This window comes from Furipterus horrens, unplaced genomic scaffold (assembly GCF_987537825.1).
Source record: "Furipterus horrens unplaced genomic scaffold, mFurHor1.1.pri manual_scaffold_3, whole genome shotgun sequence".
NCBI lineage: Eukaryota > Metazoa > Chordata > Mammalia > Chiroptera > Furipteridae > Furipterus > Furipterus horrens.
Window position 1 is genome coordinate 111,700,561 of NW_028327173.1, and position 6,695 is coordinate 111,707,255.

The following is a 6,695-nucleotide window of genomic DNA, read 5'->3' on the forward strand; positions in this document are numbered from 1 at the left end:
GAGAGACTTAGAAGCAATTTTACATTTGAAGAAATGGTATAAAAACTCTTGGAAATGAGAAAATATACAAAAGCAGGTGTGAATCTTCTCTTTCATAGAGGCTCAGAATATTTCAAATTTCCGCTGTTAGCTGTATTGTCGCGTTAGACTGTCACAGAATATTCATTGAGGATATTCACTTCATCAGCAGTGAAATGAAGATCAGATCTGTCTCCTGCCTTCCATTATCCCCATGGACTGTTGGGGAGATGTTATCTTTTCTTGCAAATGAAATGCACACTACCTGCTTAATAATTAACCTCTTGAGTATCATGTGAAACATAGGAATTAACTCCTTGGTTAGGGAAAAAAAGTTTGTCCAAAAGGACATCCTGAACTGAGCAATAAACTATTCTTTGGTTCCAAACTGATGAGAAAGTACAAACTGAGCCTTGTTACAAAAGGGGTTGGCGAAAATTTCTTTCAAGCTTTGTGGTGGTCTGTATAGCATCCAGCCCTGCTCTTTTTCGGAAGGACATTATAGTAAGTGACACTTGTGACAGCTGATAAAGATCCTCGTTATATAATCAAAACATTACCCCTAACATAGTTTTTACTGATTTGCATATGCTAAATTGTTGGGAATTCCAAACCCACAGAAGTCTCCTGTTGTGACAGATGAAATGAAGACTTCTCAGGTAGCTTGTGCTAGGGGAGAGAAGGTCACCAAATATCTGAGACAAATGTCTCCATCGCCATCCTCCAAGGTCTTTTATTGAGTGCAGTAAGCTTAAGGGCATATAGCATGCACATAAAGCTCATCAGCCAATGTTAAGCAGTGTTAATTACGGAAAAGAGTTGTGTTTTAGGGATAACAATTGAAGGAACATTGAGGTCTCCCTCAGATCAGGGTGTGTTGGACACAAAGACTTCAGATTGCCAAAAATAGGGAGGGTAAGTTCATTTTGAGTTAACGTTAAAACCTCTGCTGCTGGTACAATAAAGCAATCAAGCAAGGTAAAAAACAGGGCAAGCTTCAAAGGATGTAAAGCATTTTCTCATGGCCCAATTCCCACCAGGGCCCACTGGCTATAGCATCAAGGCACATGTGCACCCAGCTTTCCTGGTTTTCTGGCCAGGTCTTACAGGCTTCATTTCCTTTGTCTGACCTGTGCAGGGCTCCAAGTCTCAGTACTTGCCCAGGGGGACCCTGACGCTAACTATTTAAGAAATTTATTCAAGCAGAAGGTATCATTTTATACTTTATTAAAATCTCTGGATGTTTACTTATAATGGGAAGAGTGCTGTTTCCTTTAACACTTTTGTGTTCATATGCCATTTCAAGCTTTTATTTATAAGCAAAATATTTGTGTGGAGTCTAACATTTACCTGTTTCTTTAGTTAATATTGAAGTAATACTAGAGTTCTTTGTTCGTAAAACCCACTCATCATCAGACAACTGCTTGTACTGTTGTAAAGAGAATAACCCACTGTGGGTCTCCCCTTCTTGATGCTGTTTTTGGTATAAATCATCAGCAATGAAGAACACATCCCAGTTCTCATGGCACAGAGCTCTATCATTGGCCTACCCTCACACTGCTTTTGGAAGCTTATTCTTTTTTAATGGTACAAAAGAGACTTTTACTCTTTCACTTTCTTTTCTTTTGTCCAGGCACCTATTATAGTCCAGAAACTAAATAGTTGGAAGAGCTCTTGAAACTGGTGTTTTGGTGCTTCTGAACTAGTGGGTGCAATAATCACAGATATATAATAGCAGAATGAGATAAAAATGCCAGCAAGTATGAATCTGGTAATCCTAGATTTGTCTCCTTTTCGCATTTGGCAAAAGAGGATTTGGGGGGAAAATCCTGAAAGCTGTTATCTCTGGTGTCCTGATCCTTGAGATAATGTTTGAATCAAAGATTAACAAAGATTCATGGGACTTTGACTTTTCCTTGTTATCCTCTTTAAGTAGAAAAATGACAGAATAAGAAACATAAACTTGCCAGGAATGTGGTATTTGTTGAAAGAAACTATTGGTATTAAAATCAAACAAACACACTGTCTTCCCCCATTCAAACCAGGATGCATCTCAGATGTTTTCGCTCACATTTATCCTCCTCTAATGCAACAGTGCCCCTCTTGCTATGGCAGGTCAAACTTTTCTCCTTGTAACATTTTAATGATATCTAGACTTATGATACACTCTAGACTCCTCAAGGGGAAACATGTTTATAAGTTCATTTATTTACCTCTCTGTGAAGTGGAAAGAGGAAAAAACTAAAAATAATGATAGAATGAATCATATATAATGTGTGACTTGTTTAAAGTTAGGAACAATTTTTTTACCTTAAAGATTTAGTTAGAATATTCTCTTCTCTAAAATAATCCATGATATTCCATGTCCATGATGTTCCCTCTCCAATTAGACAGAAATGGTTCTTTCCCCAGACCCTCTCATGACACTCACTCTTCAATGGTGCTTAACCTCTGTAGCCTGTTGGGTATTATAATTATTGTTTGTATCTCATATTGAACCATACAATTCTTGAGTGAGCTTTGTTCATCTTTGTAGTTCCTCAAACAATGATAAAGAGTACGTTATATATAGCAAATTCATGATAAAGTTCAAATAAATTAATGGAGATGGTTTCTCCTTATCCTTTTGAAACAACTCTTCAGTTTTCTTCTTCAAATGAATATTTATTTAAAAGATGTTTACTATCTTCCAGGTACCACTGTAGATTCTGGGGATACAGCAGAGAATAAAACACAAAAACCATCCCTGTGGCAATAAAAAAGAACAAGTAAACACAGGGGTGGGCAAAAGGAAGTTCCCAGTTGTTCATATAGAGAAAGGCATGAAGGTTGTGATTATTACAATAGCTTTATTAACTCAAAAGAATGTTACAATGCAACTGTAAATCTGCTTTCGCTTACCTCTGTATGTAGTATTAGAGATAATCATAGGAACTAAGGAGAAAAATAAATTGGGGAAGGGGAGAAAAGGTGAGGAGGGCTTTCAGGAAAGGCCTTTCAGGAAATGTGACAACCCAGGAGAGAGACCCACCACAGGTGATCGAGGGAAGAACAATATCAGCCATTTCAAGAAAGAGCAAGGGGACGAGTGTACAGCTGCAACCCAGTGACTGAGGGTGGAAAAGTAAGGAGCCCAGGCCAGGGATGTAGCAAGGAGAGAGATGCCTGGGTTTTAGATCTGCTGTGGGAAGCCCACTGGAGAGTGATGAATATTGGAGTGACATATAAAGCTCAGGAAAATTTTGTTGATATAAAAGTTGTAATTTGATTATCATAAATTTTGATGTTATCTGTGAACATGATATTTTACTCTAAAGTAGAAGGCAGTTTAATGGTTTTAGGAATCTTTGAATTGAAAGCACATTTTAGTTATAATCAACATTTAAAAATGCATTTAAAGCAGAGTATTGGACCCACCATGGGCATTCTGGTGTGATTCTGAGGTGACTCTGAATACAAGTCCATACTTTGTGGCTACATTTTAGTGTATCTTGTATGTCCTTAAGTAAATAAATTTATTGGTTAATTACATTATATATTTCAAGTATAATTCTATAATACATCATCTGTATACTTTATTGTGTGCTCACCATTCAAAGTCTAGTCTTCTCCTGTCACCATTTATTTGACCCCCTTTGCCCTCTTTATCCTCGTCCCACCCCCTTCCCCTCTGGTAACCACCATTCTGTTGACTGTATCTATTGCATTTGTTTGTTGTTTGTGTGTTTGTCACTTTCTGTCTTATATCCCACGTATGAGTGAAATTTTATGGTTCTTGTCCTTTCCATCTGACTTATTTCACTTAGCATGATACTCTCAAGATCTATCCATGTTGTTGCAAATTGAAGCTTTATTGATGAATTACTCTGAATATGTTTTTTTGCTCCCTTACTTATCTACCAAGGAACTTTAGTTATTTGGTGTGTACAGTAGGCACCATGATATGCTAAAACTAAATTTTCACCATGCCAGAAGCCATTGTAAACTGGTGATTACAAAACTTTTCAGATCTTGTTCCTCTTTGAGTAAAATATTTTTGAGCATTCATGCACAATCTACATATATTTATTATTTACATACATGTGGTATGATAGACATATGTTTATTATAAAAAACACACTTAAAGGAATTAAAAATAGCAAAATAAATACAAAATCAGTACTATAAAATGATATTTTTATTTATGGTTACAAAATATTTTTTCTCTCATTAAAATATTACCATTTTGCCCTGGCTAATGTGGCTCAGTTGATTGGAGCATTGTCCAATAGACTAAAAGGTCATGGGTTCAATTTCCAGTCAAGGCATATACCTAGATTGTGGATTTGATCTCCAGTTGGGGCACATATGAGAAGGCAATCCAGTCAATGTTTCTCTTTGTTCCCCACCCCTACCTTCCTCTCTCTATAAAAGCAATGGAAAAATGTCTGGGTGAGTATAAAAAATATTACCATTTTAAATGAGAACAATATACCTGAATATGCTTTAACAGTATTGAAATTTTATTGAAACAGTATTTAGACTTTGCGATTAAATAATTAGAAGGTATGTTTCAAATTCAAGTGTAACTTGAGACTTGGTTTTTAATTAGTGTCACACTTGAAAAATATTCCCCCAAAATATCCAAGTAGATATGCATCATGAACATCACTTTTTCATGTAAGTCAATTTTTAACCCCAAATTCATCTTCCAATGGTTTTTGTTAAAGTTTGCTAGCAAATGTCCATGTTCTGTAAACTCAATAAGATGTTCTTGCAAAACTAATTGGAAGGTAATGAATTTTAGTGTTTTTAACAAAGGCATTCAAACCCCCTGAAAAATCTCCACTTGGAAGATTTAAAAGCAGCTTTCAGATTGGAGAGTGTTTATAGCGAAATACTTAGTGTTTTCTTTACCACAATTATATAATGATGGAAAGATTTCCAAACATTCATTTTCACAATGTGCTTTCTATACATAAATTTCTTTTGAAAAGCAGTTACTTTCTTGATTATTGTTAAAACATCTAATTTACCTTCAAGGAACAGAATAAATATGTAACTAACAAAGAGCTTGTAATGCAAGCAGGAGAAGTGTCAGCTTTGCCATTGCCATCTTCTTGTATTTTTACTTGTATTTGCATCATTAGTACATTGGTTTCTTTGCAGAATAGCTTAAAGCCATCAGAGATTTTGGGAGAATTAGTGTGACAAAACTAGATAATATGATCTGTGAGTCCACTTAATTGGGCACATGTAAACTGTGATATAGAACAAAATGCTGAAAAGCAAAGAACAAAAAGGGCAGGACTGTCAGCTCCTCCAACGCTCCATTTGGATACAGATCTTAGGTGACATCTGACTATCTGGTCATCAAACATCTGTGCTGAGTGAGGGGCCTGAGCAGATCCACAGGAAAGATATCAGTAGACTTTGATGTCGTTTTCTTTTAAGAATTAAAATATATATAAAAATAGAAGTCAGAATTGTTTTTAGCATATCTTGCACACCCCTGGGTGTTTATGCATGCCACATGGGAGACAACTACTAGAAGCTGGTATTTTCAAATGAGGTGCTTGCAAATCCCAGTGAGCCACAAATGGTTGAAAAGTCTTGCTTCTCCATTGTTTATAAGATCCCATCTACAAAAATCAACAACAATAACAACAACAAAAGGTTTGGGGGGCAGAGATATTAATTATATCACAGCAGTAAATAAAAACAAAGAAAATTAAACATTTTTTGGCTGTCCATTGCTTACATTCAAATGCAAATGAGTGTCTACAGCTGTCCAAAAAGTACCATGTAACCTATGCTTTCTAATAACTAGGCACAATGATGATGGCTCTCTGTAAGGCTTCTTCCTATTATAATTCCACTTCCAGCTAGTTTCTGTCTTGCTTGTTCTTTTACTTTTCTCAGATTGGGTATGCCCTTGTCTTAGGACAGGGTAGGTTGATTTATTCATTTCTGAATTTTGGTATCAAGTTACCAGTGTCATTTCAGGAAGGAAAGTGGTTGAAGACCAATGTACCACTCACCTTGAATTAATGAAATGTTTTAAATAACATCTAATTCTGCAATGCTTTTTTAAAAAGTTATCTTTTAAAAAAGTATATTTTATTGATTATGTTGTTACAGTAGTCCCAGTTCTTTTCTCTTTGATCCCCTCTGCCCAGTACCCCCCTTCCTTCTAGCAGTCCCACCCCCCCCCTTAGTTCATGTCCATGGGTTGTGCATATAAGTTCTTTATCTTCACCATTTCCTATGTTATTCTTAACTGCCACCTATTTTTTAAAAATTTATTTATTCATTTATTTTTTTTGGGGGGGACCCCCACTCTGTAACAATTTCCTCCTCTCAGACTTAAAACCCTATATAATCTTATAAAAGACAATAGGTGAAGGTCTCGTGCTCCTCTAGTTGCTTCAAGATGGACATGGTTACTATTCTACTTACCCTTGGGTCCAGAACTCCCTAATAAGAGTAGGGGTGTTGAGAGGAGGGTGGCCTTCCCACATAGGGAAGGATCAGTTGACTGTCCCCAGACAACACCATGCTTGATTTAACAGGCTGGCATCCTTGTTGTATTCTGGGGGCAACAGATTTGGCAACAGGGTTAAAAGGCATCATTCAATCCATAACTACTAGATGACAAAAGGCAGGGATAAATTTTTCAATGTGCCACATTAGGAAAT